Source organism: Lonchura striata, chromosome 4 (assembly GCF_046129695.1).
Source record: "Lonchura striata isolate bLonStr1 chromosome 4, bLonStr1.mat, whole genome shotgun sequence".
Lineage (NCBI taxonomy): Eukaryota > Metazoa > Chordata > Aves > Passeriformes > Estrildidae > Lonchura > Lonchura striata.
In genome coordinates, this window is record NC_134606.1 from 20938427 (window position 1) to 20956823 (window position 18397).

Below are 18397 nucleotides of genomic sequence, written 5' to 3' on the forward strand. Positions count from 1 at the left end.
TTGCATTTTTTAAAAATACTTCTCTTATACCAATAACTGATTTTCTGAAGGTGGTTAATATTCACTAAGCAAACTTAAAATAATAGCTGAAAAATCTGGGGTTTTTTTTGCATACTTAATTTTTTAACTTCTTTTAGAATGTAATTAAGAAGACATTGACTTGTATTATCAAATGTGATTTGAAGGTCTCATTTCTCTACCAAAGAAAAGTTCTATAATTTAAACCTTATACTGAAGAAAAAAATCTGACTAATTTATTCATCAGAAAGAACTGTGACCATATCTACTTAAAAAGAGGCAGTATCTTCTGAATTTTCCTTGGGTGCACATATAGCAGTTATTTCATCTTTAGAGAGCACTGTTCTTAGGCTTTGGTCTTGCAAGACCATGGGGGGCTAGATACATGAAACAAACTGACTGGATCATCTTCAAATAATTTTTATAATTCTCTTACAAACTTAACCTTAAAAAGTGATGTGATTTTACAAAGAAGAGTGGAAAATTGTGTGTCACACTTCTTTAAAACAGCTGAAGGCTTACTGCCAGCAAGAACTGTGATCAGAAGTGTTTGACAGGCTCTGTGGTTAGGGAGCATTTGCTAAACTGTGTTTCCTTCCTTCAGTGTTGTGTTTCAGTATTCATAAAGTGACAATGCAGAGGTGGCTTTGGGGGAGAGAAAAAAAATATGGAAAAAAGTAAGTTCTGAAGATGAAAAATGTAAGAAAGCTTCCATATTTTCTTCTACAAGAAACAAGCATTTAAATTTATACACATTTTTGTCTTCTTGCTGTAACAAATATTGTATTGAGAAGCTATTAGTAAATTAGTTAATAAGATTAGCAACTTGATAGCATTAAAATATGGCATAAATAATTTTATTTATAGAGAAAACATTAATCCAAACCCATTTTTAAAATAAAATTTATATTTACATGGGTTTAGCATGAGAACCATAATGCTTCTGAATGCTGTACACAAGGAACCAGGTAAAATAACAAGGCTAATTTTTAATGAAAATTGCTAAAAGTAGATCTAGGTTTTAGTGGTTTAAAATTATTGTACTTATTTATTTTCATAACTTATTTTATTCTTCTGAGTTCCTTTTGTTTCCACCCTCAGTCTTGTGGAGAGGGCTCCCTTCTGCTCTCCCCCTACCTAGTTTCCACACTTTTGAGGCAGTATTGTATTCTAGGAAGGTGTATGTTGTTTAAAATGCTCAATGAGTGGGAGAAAAGATTATTTGGACTATATTTGGGGAGAGCTAAGCAATTCATGGCAGAAATACAAAGCACCCAGTACACATGGCAGTGGGCAGCCTGTGCCTACACAATAATGAGTGTAAAGTCAAGCCAGCTCCTGAAGACTGGGGTTTTTCCATTTAAGGTTTTTCCATTTAATCTCTATGAGTTATTTTACTGGGAGAAGAAAGCTCGGTCTAGACTTCCAAAGTAAGCTGTGTCTGCATATAAAGCTGGTAGTAAGTCTGTGCAATTACACTGGCTCTCAGTAGGGCTTGTTATTGTAAGCTTCAAGTTGCACTGCCCACAGTTAGATTGTGCTGGTGTACCCTGAAGCACCAAGGTAGCAAACTCCTGTCCATTTAGAATTCATAGCGTAGAATTGTCTCCTGAGGATGTCTACAAAGTAATTGTTAGCATACATCAGGCTGTTTTGATCAATTTGCCTTCAGATATTTTTTAAAAGGAAAAGGCTGACTACCTTTTTGTCAGATGGCAGCATGTCCTTATGTGAAAAATTTCTTGCTTTTTATAGCACTATTTCATTGTTAAATAGATAGAGAAGAAAAATAGTTTTAGGTATAGCAAAAGAGAGCTACATCAGTGAGTAAAAATATAGCAAAAACTCAAGAAAAAACAATGAAATTTAAAAAGAAGCTGTAGAAAAGGAACAACTTTTGTTATATTTGAAATGACAGCCTAAAATAGATCTTGATAATTTGTTTTCCATATTAATTGGAGGGCTTGAGTTATACTAACATTTGCCTCAAAAAAATGCTAGCTATCTGGAAAACATTAAGATCTCAATATTGCAGCAAAGCTAATAAGGAAGATTTTCAACTAAAGACAAAACCATATATATGTGTTTTTTCTGCCCATTTTTCAACTATCCCTAAATTACAGTTTCTGGAAAATAAATTGGATATGTTTGCAACACCCTGAAATGTAGGTTCATTTAACTTATGTATTGAATAACACCAGTCATCTGTAGAACACTTTGGGTATAAACTTTTTGGGGATTTTATGGTTCTGTTTGGTTTATGGTTTTCTGCAAGGCTAAGTGATAACTATAGTACTTTATCTAGAGATGTAAAGTTTTAGTCTTATCTTTTGTAAATTAGCATAAAATACAGGGTTTATTTGATCTCTAGAGCCTAGCAGAATGTCTTTGTATTTTTTTTCTTTCAACTATACTTCTAAATGTTTTTATATTGTGATTTGCTCATAGTATGACATGAGCAAAGAATTATTCTCTCCTTGTTTCATCTCATAAAATATAAAACAATTTATGAATTTTTTTGGAGTACATACTAAGAAGATATGCAGGTATTTATTATAGCTTTCATCAAGACCATGTTCTTAACTCATCATCAAAAATTTTAAAACAAAAACCATGGTATTTAACAGGCATAGAGATTTTCTCTGAGAAACAGACTCTTTGAAATATGTCGTATGGAAATAGTATTTTACCTGTTCTCTTCTTTGGGGGGTCACAGAGCTTTTTAGCCCATGTCAGTCTTACTGATAATATTTGACAAGCCATTCTCTTTCAGCTTTGCAGAAAAGTACATGGGAAGAAAACTTTTAAGTCTCAGATTATTTCAATTCTATACTCTTTGCATGTACCAGGATGTATTGGCATTATTTAAAAATATTTTATTTCTATCTTATTAAACCCCACTATTTATACCAAAGGGGAAGAAAAAAAAAAAGGCTTTTAAAGATTAAAGTTGGTGAAGAAATATCACTCAATGTCATTGTGATAAAGATCTTACTTGAAAAGCTGAATCTGCAACTAAAATATAATTTGAAATAACATCTGCTATACGCACAGCTTCTTTCATGTTTAGGAATTGGTAGAATTATAATTAATACAGTGATATATATGTTAGCTGTTCCACTGTCAATTCAGAAGGCACATTATTTTTTAATATTGGAAAAGTTCTATCCTATTTATATTCTTTAAATATATATATGAATATTTGTTTTCTTCTAGCTAGTTTAAAAATATAATAAAAATCTCTCCAAAGGTCATGTCATTTTTATTCTTTTTTTATGCCAAGTGACTGTGGGTGCATTCACTTAAGGGTAAGTTCCTATTTCTTTTTCTCCAACTTAACAAGGGTTGGGGTTTTTTCAGCATAGATACTTTATATATTATCTATTATCAACTAAAAATATCAAGTGAACATAAGTTTTCTGCATCTAATTTCTAACAAAAAAAGGAAGAGGAGAAGGAAGTATAACTAGAGAGACAAGGGTTTCAGAAGTAACAAGTTTCTTCAAGCAGTTCATAGAAAATATCCAGCATGTCACAGACATGGAAGCCAGAAAAAAAATTCAGTGTTAGCTGCTAGTCTCATAAGAGCAAACTGTGTTGGTTCTGTTTTGTTTTTCTTCATCTTTGCAAAATTTAAAATGCATGTGAGATTCTATGGCAAGTAAAAGTTAGAAGAATGTCAGCAACTGATAACAAGAAAGGGATGCATAAACCCATATATTCTGCTAATTTAAACTTACTTCCCAATAGCTTTAACAGAAGAGCAGAAAACTGTTGCAGTCAGTAGACATCCATAAGAGAAATACACAAAAAATACAGTGCAAAGAAAAAGTAAACGAAGCAGTGAAGCACAAAGATGCCATAATTTTTACAGGTTTTCAGAAAAATAGAAACCACACAAAGCAAGGCAGCTTAAAGTTTTCATGCACATAACTATGTGAAACTTCACTGACCATAGTAAAATAGATAAAACAGATAGGAACTTCAGTTAAAGTATTTTCCATATACATTTATTTCTTTGAGATGTTCAATGAGCAAAGAGGTAGAACACTTTTCAATTGCCATGAATATTTTCTAAATAATCTCTGCAAGAGTTCATGACATCATTATAGACTGAAGTACCTGACGTTCAAAGCTAGAAACAGTGTAAAATAACGATGGAAAATATAGAATTTGTATATATAATATTGTGATCTAATTTTTTTGCCATATGTAAGAGTCCTGTTAATTTTACTTTACTTGAAAAAAGGGTGAAATACTTAGATTCTTTTTGTCTTCTGATATTGGTACAGTACAAATGCTTTGTTATTATAGCATACTTATAATTTTCTTTTGATTAGAAAAACAACCAAAAGCAACAACAACAAAAAAACACACACAACAAAACCCAAACAAAATCAAACCCAAGACAGCAACAAAATCTTAGGGTATTGCCTGCTAGGGGAAAAGGATTTACTTTGGACACTGGAGTGGTTTAGAAATGTATCCAAACTTTACTGCTTTGTGGGTTTAAAACATTTTCAAATTGTATACAGTTAGGCACCTTAGGATAGAAATTGTAGATTGTCTGGACAATGTGACTTTCAAGCATCAATTTGCTTTGGAAACCACTATTGTCAGGTTATTGATCTCGTCTATGTAATATTAACTCTGATTCTCTTGAATGAGAAATTATTCTTGTAGTTTTCACTGGTAATTTTTTAAAATTTTTATTTATATTTACTTGTTTACTGCTTATTAAATCTATAAATCTAGTTCTCTGAAAAGTGGAAAGAGACTAAGTATTATATCATGGAAACTGTTTACAGCAATATACAATTCTAAAACCAGTAAAAGTGTTTTACTCTATCCAAGCTCATTCAAAAAAAAGAATGAGTTTTCTTACTGATTCTTTTTCTTATAATTTCAATGACAGAATGCTCAGTTTGTTTGAAAATTTCTGGGTAGTATTTAGAGAAAGAATGTCAAGGATCTACCTTTATGTAGTTGTCTGCTTGGAAACCTTAATATACCTCATTTCATTCTGCTAGTGCCATTAGGACAATAATACCTTGAAAACAGAATTATCCTCATCTATCCTGATCTGACTAGACTGTGAGTAATTTAGTCACCTAGCTGTTATTCAGGGCACTGCCTTCCTTTTCAACAAGAGCTTTCCACATCTGAAAGCATTCTATGCAATAAATTCCTTTCATCAGTTCTTCCATGCTGAGTGAGCAAATATGTACAAGAGCTTTCCACACCAAAAGAATGAAGTTTTTATGGACTTTTAAAACATCTGCATCTAGCAAAAGGAATTTGGAGATATATCTTTCATTTCCACATGAATATATTGCACTGTGGGGCTTGGGATTCTTTTTAATAATTATTCTGTAAGGCCAATTGTGGGTGACATCAGTGGAAAGGTCAAATATCATATGCTATCACATTGATTGTCAGTAGCAAGAACAAGGGAGGTTTGGGCAGCAGATTATTCAAAGAGCTCCAAAGACTGTAATCATCATAGACACAAGCTCTGATATGGGAAGCACAGTGCAGTGAACATGCCTCACAATAAAGATTTTTTTTTTAAATACCTTTATTTGTGGAGAGACAAACAAAAAAGACTGTTTCCAGATTAAATGTTTTTGAGACACTTCTATTTATTTTTCATACATGTCATTGCTTGAAGGTCATTAGCAATTGACAAAAGATTATATTAATTTAACATGCCAGGTTAGACATATTGGATCAGAAGGCTCCACCTCTCCATCCTCTCAAATAACTTTACCAAAGATTTAAAATAATACTTTAAGAAAGGTATTGTCACTAAAATATATTTAATCTCAAATCGCATTGTTGCCTGTTAAAGAGGAACATCTAAATTACATGTTGCACAGTTAAAATTATAAAGTATTTCCTTCCAAGACAAGTATAAAAGGTAACTAGATACATTGCAATGCTTTCTTTAATTTGGATTGTCCACTAAAAAATTCTTCAAAGAAAAATGTACCATTTGAAATGCATTCAGGCTGCACACTTAAGCATCATTTGTGATATGTGTCCATTTACAATGTTTTTTTGGTTTTAGTGTTTTTTGGGGGGTTTTTTTTGCAAGTATTTATAATTGATTTGGGGTTTTCTACTTTTTCCAAATTTCCTACATATGGACCAAGTAACTGCCTTTGTTTCATTGATGTAACTTGCTGTTTATGAAGACTATAGACTGCATAATTAATTTTGAAAAAGCTAATCTTTTGTAACTTAACTCCTCAGATTTTTTTTTATTTTTACAAGAGCTAAAAATCACATAAATTGTCTTTTACTGATAGTGAAAAAAAGATTGCAAGCCTAACTAATTTTGTCCCTTCAGATAATTTTGGGGTTTTTTGAGGACTTTACAGACCAAAACTGAGTATCTCCACTCATTTACAGTGTTTTTAGAGAAGTATAGATTCTGTTGCCTGGAGCCATACATCATTCTACTTCCTTTTGTCATTAGGGGTTTTTTTGGGAGGTTGGGGTGGTTTTGTTTTGTTGTTTTTTTTTTTTTTTCTTCTTTCTTTTTTATTTTTGGTTTGGTTTTGTTTTTTATTTTTTTGGATTTTTTTTTCAGTGTTATTGTTTTTGTTTCTTTGGTTTGGTTTGGTTTGGTTTGGTTTGTTGTTTGTTTTGTTGTGGGTTTTTACATTTGTTTTTTGTGGGTTTTTTTTGTCTGTTTTTTTTTTTTTTTTGAGTTTGAGTTTGAGGGGTTTTTGAGAAATACACTGTTTACTATTATAAGAAATTGGAATTGTGAATGGGAAAGTAGGGTGATCTTTCTCTGTCAGACCTATGAAGTGTGAGTCAATGCCGTGCATTTGAGGAAGATTAAAGGTTGGGTATGTCAGACAGGCAAAGTCATTTCAAGAGGATAATCCTGCATAATTTATGAGAAAAAATGCAAGACAGGTTTTGTGTATATGCATAAACAAGTAGTTAGCTCAATCTATCAAAACAATTGTAATCCCATTCATCAGAGGTGACACAGTGAACATGCACTGAGGTTTATTCTGCAGCATAGCTCTGGTGATTTTAAATATCTGCATTTTCCATTGATGTAGCAGTACTGGCAGAAACACCTTATGTAAATGCATAAAAAGTGATTTGGGTGACAAGAAACAAGCTACTTGATTAAAAAAAACAAAATTTGCTCATTGTAGCTGTTAAGATACAGGATGGGCAAATTTTCAGAAAGAAAACAACATTTTGTTTTGTTCAAGCAAAATAGAACAATCAAAAGAAAAAAGAAGCCTACGTGAAAAAAGAATACACCTTCATCAATTTTCTCTCTTTTGCTTTGTGAAGGAAATATTGTAGAAAACCTGTTACCTCTTCAATTTGTCATTTTTCTTCCTTGGCTGGCAAGCTCTTGCTGACACAGGAACAATTATGAATTTAAAACAATTATGATTTAAAACCTCAGATTGTCCATGGATAGGATTTCTTATGTAGTCAGTACAGCAATAGCAGGATTTCTGGTTTTTTAGTGGATATTTTATACAAAATATTTGATTGAAATTATTTATTTTTCTTTCTTTTTTTATTTTTTCTTATATCAAAATTATTTTTGTCTTCTATGGCAGAGTCTATATTTAGTCTCAAGAAGCCAGTGCTACTTATTTAGTGTAGTTCCCAGTTTAGCATACACTGAGAAAAGGCATAGACAGAAATGGACATTTCTGCATTTGAGTCCTCTTTGTTTTATTTTATTGCAGTTATTTCATACCCTTCCTAGTACTAAATACCGGTGATACCCATAATAGGATTTTTTCTATTTTTTTCCTGATATCATTCACATCATTTTGTAGCTGCCTATGAAGCACAGAAGTCTTAGATACAATATATGTATATGTTAGACACAACACATGATTATATGTTGCTGCTGTAGTCCATGACAAGAGGATCAGATGTCACTGCACCTTCAGGGTGCTACAGCACAGTGTTATGCATCTCACTCATTTTCCAGCCTTAGAAACCCAGCAGAGGTTTGGCTTCCACTGTTCTGCACTGATTGCAACCCTTTCCCCTGAGCTGCTTGAGAAAGGGAGTGGAGACAGAAGAGTTAGGACTGAAGAAGTAGAGTTTGATAAGGGTTTCCTAGGGGAAAGGTGTTGAAGATTTTGCCTTTGTACCTCACCATTCTAGGTTGGTTTTAATTGGTAATAAATTAAACTTACTTTCCCCAGGCTGAGTCTGTTTAGCCTGTGGTGCAATTGATAAATGAGGTCCATGTTTATTTTGACACATTTTCTCCCTTTCTTATTTTCTTCTCTTGTACTTGTTGAAGCCAAGTGCAATGTTTTGCACCTGGGTAGGGGTAATCCAAAGCACAAACACAGACTGGGTGAAGAATGGATTGAAGGCAGCCCTGAGAAGAGAGAGTGTTTTTTGATGAGAAGCTCAGTATGACCCAGCAATGTGTTCTTGCAGCCCCAAATGCCAACCTTGTCCTTGGCTGCATCAAGAGCAGCACGGCCAGCAGGCTAAGGGAGGGGATTTTTTTCTAATCTACTTCCTGCATGTATCTGCCCTATTTTCCCTTCACTCCCAAATTCATCCTCATGGATTTTAAGTAATTTATGGCACTTTCAGCTGTCCTTTTGGCAGAGACATTATTTAACCTGTAAAAATATTTTCAGAATCACTATACTAGGTACATTATAGCAAAATTTGGTTTTGCAATATGTATTATAGCAACTGTAATTTTTATGTATTTTATTCTAAGAAACAATTAATTACAATCTTCCTGAATTAAAATGACATAGTACTTTCTCATCCTGTCCTTAAATTCAATTGGTTAAAAAGAATATTTAAATGTAAGAATTTTAATTATTTTTAAATCTTCAGCCATTGTAGTACATAACACAGTTATTTTGCATTCCAGTACAAAGATATTGCTACCTTTCAAAAGGATAGAAATACAAGTGAAAATATACTGTGTCACTATAGGACACAAGAAAGTACGACACTTACTGCTGCTATTGTAAGGGTAAAAAAGGGAAGTTTATTTTCTGACTCTGGCATTTATAGTTTTCCAAAGGTGACAGTGTGTCATGGTTTGACACGGAAAAAGAATTTTCTCGGAAGGAAGAGGTCAATTTGGATATTGATCAATTGAAGGTGGACATGCCTCTGAGAACACAGAGGGGTTAAAAGCAGAATTCCCAGGAGAACTCGCTCTCTTTGGTTCCACTCAGCCGCAGTGCAGCCTCTCCCCTGCCCAGCTGTGGCTGGGTGGGGAGGGGAAGGCCCAAGGGTGGAGGGACTGGAACCCCCTGCAGATGGAAGGGTGGAGAAATCTGGGATGTCTCCATTCCCGATCCAGAGTCTCGAGAGAGAGACAGAGAGAGAGAAAGAGCCAGCAGCAGTTTTTATCAGCAGTTCACCGCTGGGAAGGAGAAGAGCGAGGGGAGCTGCAAGGTGCCCAGCTGCCTGTGGGAGCTGGAGCCTGGGCATCGAGCCATCCCTGGGAGTCAGGGCTTTTAACCCTTCCTGACAAATGAAAGCTTTGTGAAATTTCACTCGTCGGTTTGAAAGAGAGGAAGAGAGACAGCTTGGACCCTGGGATGTTAGAAGGAGAAATTCTAGATGGGGTTGGGGGGGTGAAGGAGTGGCTCTCTGGCTGGACTTTTTTCCTTGGTAGCCACAGACTGAACCAATCTTCTCTAAGAGAGACTGTATTTTAGGAGGATGCCAATAAGCCAAAGAGTCCTGCTTCAGCTGGGAAAAGACAGAAGTGGAGTGAACAGAGAAAAGGTAGGGGGCTTGTGGCAGTGCCCCCTGTCCTCAAAGAAGAGAAGAAGATCTCTGTTCTTGGACCCTTGGCCCCAGGGGAAAATGGAGGGGGGCTGTGATCCCAAAAAATGAAAAACAAAACTGTTGTTTTTTCCCCTCTTGGCAGGGCATCCTTGAAAGGAAAAATCCTAAAAGCAGTCTGTCCATCCATGCATTAGTGGTGAGAGCACTGTGCATGGAAAGGAGAAGGGTCACCATGGCAAACTTTTTCTCCGGGCGGTGCCATGTGTGACATGGAAACACAGGATGTGGCAGCTTTGTTTTCTTGGGGGGTCTGTGGCACAGGAGAGACTCCTCTCTCCCTCTATGGACTGAGTATCGATTGTCTGGAGGGTGAAAACGTGATTGGGGTCCAGGTTGTGTCTTGCTGTGGTTTGTTGGAGTTGGGTGGTGGGAGGAGGAATGCTTTGCAGGGTTTTCATTTTGATCTTTGTGTGTGTTTTTTTCCTTTTTTTTCCTTTTATAGTAGTAGCTTAATAAAGTTTTGTGTTTTTTTCTGTTATTAAGTTTGGTCCTGCTTTGCTCTGTTCTCAATTGCATTTCACAGCATTCAATTGAGAGATTGCATTTTCACGGGGGCACTGGCATTGTGCCAGTGTCAAACCATGACACAGTGGATTGGAGGGTGAAAGTGCCACCTCTCTAATGACACTGGACAAAGTACCAGTCCATCAAATTTCTCTGCCTCTGTGAAGGAATGCAAAAACAATAAGTTATTTACAGAAAGTGTGTGAGAAAGTTTGCTACAGGAACGCAAACTCAGAAGGCTTTAGAAAATCTTAAAAAATCAGGGCAACAATACTGGATATCCCCACAAAGTGACTAATTTCCTTTTCTTCAAGCTGGTACTGAAGGAAATAAGATCTAATACTCTAACTGGTTCTAATTAGAAACTTTTAATTAGTTTTCACCTAAATAGAGGCATTGAGTGTATTCATTTGGGTCATTAGCCTTGTAAGTTTAAGACAATAACTTCAAGAGTCTCTGGCCAATATCACTCACAGTGCTTGCTTCTGAGTAGATTCAATAAGCTGAGGCAAACTGAAATATCAGATTAATTATTTTTATTTCTTTTCCTTATGTAATTCAAGAGTCACCACAAATACATTATTTTGCAAGGTAAATTACCCTCTCTGGAACATTGCAAACACTATATGTTAAGGATACTGTCTGATGGCAACTGTAAAAGCCCTGTGAGATGCATTTTGCCTGCTGGAGAGTAGGACCTAATGTTTTTGGGGCTTGTGTAAAATATTTTAGAAATATTCTAGGTCACAGGGTGTGATTCTTGGGGGTTACTTGCTCCTGTGCACAGACAGGAGCTGGACTCAAATTATCCTTGTGGGTCCTTTGAATTCAGCATATTCTGTGATTTAATGAGTCTTTGCTGTACCTGAGCACTGGTCCAGAGTATGACCTGACTGACTGAACTTAATATATTTCTTCACTCTTCTAACAGGGCCATTGCAAAATCTAATCTCCCACAAGACAGGTATTTGTGAAAAGATCGGAAAAAAATAGAGGATAATTATTGTGTGAAGTATTAAGGAAAATTAATTTGAAGTCTAACTGGTGATTAAGTTTTGCAGTGCCTAAAGCTACTAAGATCTTTGAATGTTATTCTTTTTAGATCTAAGAAAACATCATTCTGCTGGGAGATTTTTTTTTTTTTTAGAAGTTACCTGCAGCATACTGAAAACTATTTCATTTTAGCATAAGGATTTTCTCATCCATTTCACCTACCACAAATTGTTTAAATTAGCTATTAAAGTCTTCCAGTTTTGCAGGGTTTTTTTAAACACGCTGAACTAGGAAATCCAATACCTACAAAACACTTTTCCCTCAATCTGTCTCTTCTAAAGAAAGCATAAGAACCAATAAAGTAAGTAATGGAAGAAATTAAAGTCCCCATGGGTGGGGGAGTCTTACCTGTTAAGGCCACATTTGGAGGTTGTGTCTTGCTAACTACTTAAAGTTAGTTTAAGCCTTCAAGGTGCTGAAATACTTCTCAGGTTAACTTTAACGATTTTGTAAGTGCAGTAACAGGGATAAATCTTACCTTCCAGGTTTAATTCCTACCATACAAAACCACTGATTTATGTCCTTTAGAAAGGAAAACCAGCAGTTATCCAGCAGTAACTAACTGCTAGTAACTAGCAGTTACCTTCGACATAAAGCAGATCCAGTTAGAACAGGATTCTCAATGTCAAGTTCTGAAAATTTCCAAGGTTGGAGATTCAGAAAACAACCACTTCAAGAAACATGTCCCCATGTCTGATTGTTATGAAAGTACTATCTTCCATTCTGTTTATCTACCCAGTTTGTCTCATGTTCCAAGATGATTTTGATGGTCCTTCAATAAAGTTGCTCAAGGATGTTTGTAGCTTTCTTATAGCGAGGCCAAAACTGGACACAGCACACTGCAAATGAGTGAGAAGATGAACTCTTTGCAAAATAGATTATTGTATGATTGGCCTGTCTGTCTATAGGGGTATCCTGATGATTTGTATTCATTATGTTCACAACAATATTCAGATATTTCTCTTCAAAAGCTATCTAGGTTTCCATGTCCATGCCTATACCCTTTCAAAGGATTAGTCCATCCCAGTTTTTTGTGTGTACCATTCTATATATTCATTACCAGAACATAGGCATGTGTCCTATATATTATTTACATAGAATGATATATTCTGTCTGGAAAAAGGATTCTGAACTACATTTTGTGGATCTTTTTGTAGTGTTGTATGCTACTTTTCTTTAAAACAATCAAACTGAAGTGTGGAAGCAAGTATTTTAAAGGGATTATGTTACAAATAATGTTTTTTGTGGTATTCCTGAAAGATATTCCTGTTCCAAAGTCAAATATGTGACAGCGATTTGCCCATAATTATGTTTTTAACCAAAAATGCTGATTGAGAAATATTATTTGTAGAAATGGAAAAATGTTCATTCTCACTTCCAGATGATTTCTCTCTATCAACAAGCATGAAAGAAATAATCATTAGATGAACTGGCAGAAAAATATTTTTAGACAAAATTAACTGGTAGGTCTTGTTGACATGTAACATGATGTATTTGGTCTGTGTCAACACAATTTTCTTGGGTTTTCAATATTTTAATTAAGCATAAGATGCTCATATTATTTGTGACCTTTTGGGTATTTATTCAGGATGAGAACTAATCTGTAGTGTCAAGGAAATGTTTAAAGAGGATCATGAATATTATATACATAACAAAACAATATTGTTTTTGCTAAATAATGTAGTGGCAATATCACTTCAATGAATATGGCTGAATACAGTAATGCATCTCCCTCTCTGCTGTACCCTTAGGAAAAGAATTCTTCCCTTCCCTTCCCTTCCCTTCCCTTCCCTTCCCTTCCCTTCCCTTCCCTTCCCTTCCCTTCCCTTCCCTTCCCTTCCCTTCCCTTCCCTTCCCTTCCCTTCCCTTCCCTTCCCTTCCCTTCCCTTCCCTTCCCTTCCCTTCCCTTCCCTTCCCAGCAGCAAGGTGGAATCTATGAAATTAGCAATATTTTCTCAAAACCAAAGCCCTGATTTGTTTTCAAATGCCAGCCATCAGTGTCTTCAAATAGCTTTTCTTATACAAAATCCAGGAACAAAATTACAAGTGCTGGGCTTTGCATCTTGATGTTACATAAGATTTCAGTTCTTTAAAGCCTTTTTCTGCAGAGACAGGGCTCTTGAACAAGAATCCAGTTTAGGCCTCTCAGGCCTCTTTACTCTCACTATTTTTTTTTTCAGGGAATATAAACATTCTTCTCTAAACCCAATATTCTTATTACTTTCACCAAGCTTTTTGATCTTTCCCTGTGGTATATCAGTCTTCAAATGTGTTTAAAAACAGTCTATTCAAAAATTTATGCTTATATGTCTGGATAAATCTTGGGAAAACCCTATATCAGGGACACCAGCTTTTAGATAGTTTTGGTTTACCTCTATTATCCCATCACATTTAAGAAAAATTACAGCTCATTTAATGTGTGTTGCAGTTATCATTCCAAATACTTTTGACATATTACCTTACTCCAGACTGTAACAGAACTCTCATTGACATCAGAGCTGTCTGATGTCTGAGCAAAGTCTGAGAACAGCTGACAAACCTCAATTTAATGAGGACTTGGATAATTATTTCTGGATAATAATTCTCATGCTTACTCTAAAAATAAGTTCATCTGTCATATAAAAAGGGTCAAATTGCCAAATCAAAGTGACTTGAATCTAGTTTTGATGCAGAAAACATCTGGGTTTATTGGCAATCCATCCAGGTAAAGCCAAGGTCTGGCCACTGTCCAAGCTCCAACTGGGAGGGAATTCCCTAAGAACCTTTTAAAACAAGGCTCTTAAGAATAGCAGTTATGAGTAAAGGCCTTGGGGTTAAAGACTAATCAAACCATCTAGTAGTTGGATCCCTCCGAAGTTTCCTTCAGGGTAGAAATGCTTCAAACCCAGCAAACTGCTGGAGTGCTTCTGTAATAATAACTAGGAAAAACCACTGGTCAAGCACTTCAGAGGAGGCTTTCAACAAAGCTCAGATATCTTTTGTTGTAACTCTGAAAAGTATTTAAAATTATGAGACAGCATTGGGTCAAGCCATAGAGCCAGTGCAGGGATTAGCCAGAGAGCTAACCTGATCTAAGAGATGCATAAGCAACTAGAGAACAAAAAAGAAGGATCTCGAAATGTCATGTGTCTTTTAGATAATTACACAAGGAGATATTAAAGCATATAAGAAGCCAGCTATCAATACAGTAATAACATCTTATGAATAATGACTATTATAAAATCAGTAAATTCACATCATGTAATCAATGTATCAGCGGTAACTATCTTAGGAAGTTGAGATAACACCTTTCTAAATAGTCATGTACCTATGACAATAAAATGAAACAAAGAAAAACACTAAACCAGCTTACAGTCAACAACAGCAATAATGAATCATCAATGAATCTTCTGTGTTATCTATGGAAGATAAAATCACAGAGGCTGTTAACGAGCAATACAATCTTCAACAAAATAAAGGGTGCACAATACTGTATCTTCTTTATCCACAAACAGGTGTTCATCAGTGTTTCATCACAGCTGTTTTAGTCTGAGCTGTCTTATCTCTTAAAAGAAAACAACTACATATCTTACAACGTAGAAAAAGTGTCTCAGTTTGGCTGAGACAGTTGATGTATTCTATCAACATTTGTTAAAACCAGTTGGGGCAGTGTTCTGTATCTCTTCCATGACCCATCCTCCCTCCAGGAGATATCTTCTGTTAATGGGCCATTGAGTCTCCTGCATGACTGATAAAATTACATCATCCCATTGTGAGATGCTCCAGGGGAGGAACCAAACATTCCTACCTGGATATAATCCAAGATTTGGAACACCACAGCAGCTTTTTCCCACTGGATTCCCAGAGGAAGACCAGACACTTCTACACCACCACTGGACCTTTAGAGGGAAAATACACCCTTCTGTAGGATCACTACTGCAACAGAACCACATCTGTCACTCCAGCAGGACTGCAGCCACCATTTAATTGGATTGCTACCAAAACCCTGACCGACAAGGTGTGAGATTGCATTCTGACTTTGCTTGAGCAGTAAGATATTTTTCATTAGCTAATTATTTCTAAACTTTAAAGAACTGCTGCAGATAAAATTCAAGGTTATAGGACTTAGTTAAGAATTTCAAATTAATTGCTACAAATAATCTTGGGAGGAAAGCCATGGGCCAAGGCAGGGTCAGGTGGAGCGGCGGTGTGGCGATGATGGCAGCTGGGACTGGCAAGCCCCACTGGTGGCATGCAGAAAATAAGAATTCAGCTGCTCAGAAAAATGAAGAGGCTGCTCAAAGGAAAGCAGCTCTGAAAGCTGCACTGAGAAACAAGACTGAATATGAAAAAAAAGCATTATCTATTGCTGAGCAGCTCCTGGGAGATGACATTGCTGAAGAGTTCTTTCTAAATTGTGGAAAATACATTACTCCATTTACTCACTATAAAGACATTGTTGATGAACAGTCTATCATTAAACTGTGTGGTTATCATCTATGTTGGAATAAAATGGAAAATATGCCAAAGCAGAAGTACAGAATTTCAACAAAAATAGAGTTTATGATATCATTGAAAGAAAGTGCTTTTGCAGCAACTTTTGTTATAGAGCATCTAAATATTTTGAAGATCAAATTTCCAAAAGTCAAGTGTGGAGGAGACAAGTAAAACCACAAGACATAGAGCTGCTGAAGGAAGGACGGAGTGAACAGTCTGGGGAAGAGGTGAAACTACGTGCTGAAGTAATTAAAGAATTTGACATTGAAAATTTTTGGATATCTTCAGAACCATGTGAATCTGGTTCTTATGACACAGACAGTAACAGCAGTACTGATACTGAACAAGTATTTATTTCTTCTGTCCTACCAGGCAGTCAATCAAGTCCAGCCAATTTTGCACAGCAATTGCACAGAAAAAGCATCCTCAAATAGAAGCATGCTCAGAAAGTCCATGCCAGACCTAAAACTGAAGATATAGATGTGGTAGAATCCACTGAACAACTCTCTCTTTATAAAGTAGACACTCAGAAAGAAAGACATGCTTGCTCTGTTCAAAATGAAGTAACTGCACCACCTTCAGACAATAGTGCTCCTGGGAAATCAAGTGCTTCAGAAATATTTGAACATACATGTGGATCACAGATAGTTTTTCTAGGTGTGAGCAAAAGAGGAGTAGAACATCTTAAAATAACACTAGCTAACTCAACAGAACATAAAAACCCTGAACTGAGGCATCCAGTTAATTCCAAAGGCAGTTTACTAGAGTTGCTTAGGCAACACTTAAGGAAGGGAGAACTGAGAAAACTTTAAAATTTCTCCATGACCCAAACTATACTTCTTTGTGTTCATCAGAGTACATAGCATCAGAGTGCATAGCATCAGAGTGGATAGCATCTGTCAACCAGGAGACTGAAGAATTGATGAAGATGACTTACATAGAGCTGATGATCTCAACACTGTGTCTGTAGGGGAGTCTGAAAACAGTTTGAAGCTTTACCATTCACAGGCTCAGGTGGAATAGTTATGCCTGTGCCTAGTTATGAAAAGTTAAAAGAAACAGAGTTCCTAGAACTCTGAGTAAAAGTGTTCTATAAAGGAAGGTGTATGTTGGCTAAAGAGGCAGTGGCACAAGCACAAACAGGGGAACATCTGAGCAAAGACAAAGCTGATCAACAGGAAGATCTCATCTTCCCACTTCTTGAGTCAAATACAGAAATGCAGATTAGTATGAGAATTGTCCTTGAAAAACTAAGAAAAGCATTATCTGCCATTTTGGGCCTTCTTCAGATTGCTTCAGGTGGTGTTTACACAGAGCTAAAAAATCTTGTCAAAACTTTCTGGTTAACAAACAGAAATATTATTCACAAAATTACTAAATGGCCTCTGATTGCTATTGTTTTGTTATCTGTATTGTCACAAACAACTCCACTTTTCAGGAATACTCAGACAAGCCCAATGTACACACAGTTCCTGACCACATTTCTGGAAGAAGTGCATTTCAAAAGTGAAGTTCTGGAAAGTTTAACAAGGATATTTAGAATGGACTGACAACTTGAATGGTCAGTCAGCTTTAAGCTACTTTGTGTGTCTTAAAACCATGCTGGTTAACCGCTGGTTAACCATGGGTTTAATTTTCAGCATTTTGTAATTAGATACAGTACCTATAGATTGTATCAGCTGAAGCCGAAAATGTGTGAAACACATTTCATAAGGCCTTTCTTTTACAATTCTTCTACCTGTCTATGACATTAGACCTGTGCATTTCTTGTCTTACCATCAGCTAAGCTACGTAAGTACTTTTATAGAATTATTAGTAAGTAACAGAATTATGAGTAAGAGCATGCCTTAAAAAACTTTTAGATCTAGAATGTATATAAAATAAGCAAAAGTTAGTTAGCAAAATCCAAGCACGGCTCCACATAATCTAAAATAGTAATTAGTCTATTGCCTGTTCATGACTGAGCATAGCTTGAGCTATTTACATTTTCAATGCTGTACAATAATGTACAGCAGTCCACTACAACAATAAAAAATTACAAAAGTTCTTCCACATATAGAAAATGGAGTGAAGAAGAAAAATACATAAAATGTGCTATAATATTCTTTAAAAGGAGGCATAAAACATCTGCAGGAACAAAAAAAAATATAATCAAATAATAAGTACATAGCTTTCTCTAAGCTATATTTTGCTACTCATATTTTATATCATTTTTGTTATACTGGTAAGCAACATGAGAGTATTTCTGATTATTAACTCCCTGATGACTGGGAGTAAGAAAGATAGAGCCAGACTATTTCAGTGCCAGGGCAAGAGACAATGTATATAAATTCAAACATACTTAAATAGAGAACAATTTTTTCACTCTAGGAATGGTTGAACACTGGAACTAGTATCCCAGAGAGGATATGGGGTCTCCATCTGTGCTGATTTTCAAAACCCAACTGAACTTGGTCTTTAGCAGACAGGTTTAGCTGATCTTCCTTTGGGTGGCAGATTTGAACTT

The 18397-nt window shown here is 35.7% G+C and overlaps 1 pseudogene; it reads left to right on the forward strand.

Annotated features, from left to right (window-relative positions):
• The first annotated feature begins 15570 nt into the window (after positions 1-15570).
• Positions 15571-17441, forward strand: LOC110474557 (putative RNA polymerase II subunit B1 CTD phosphatase RPAP2 pseudogene; annotated as a pseudogene).
• The last annotated feature ends 956 nt before the right edge of the window (positions 17442-18397 follow it).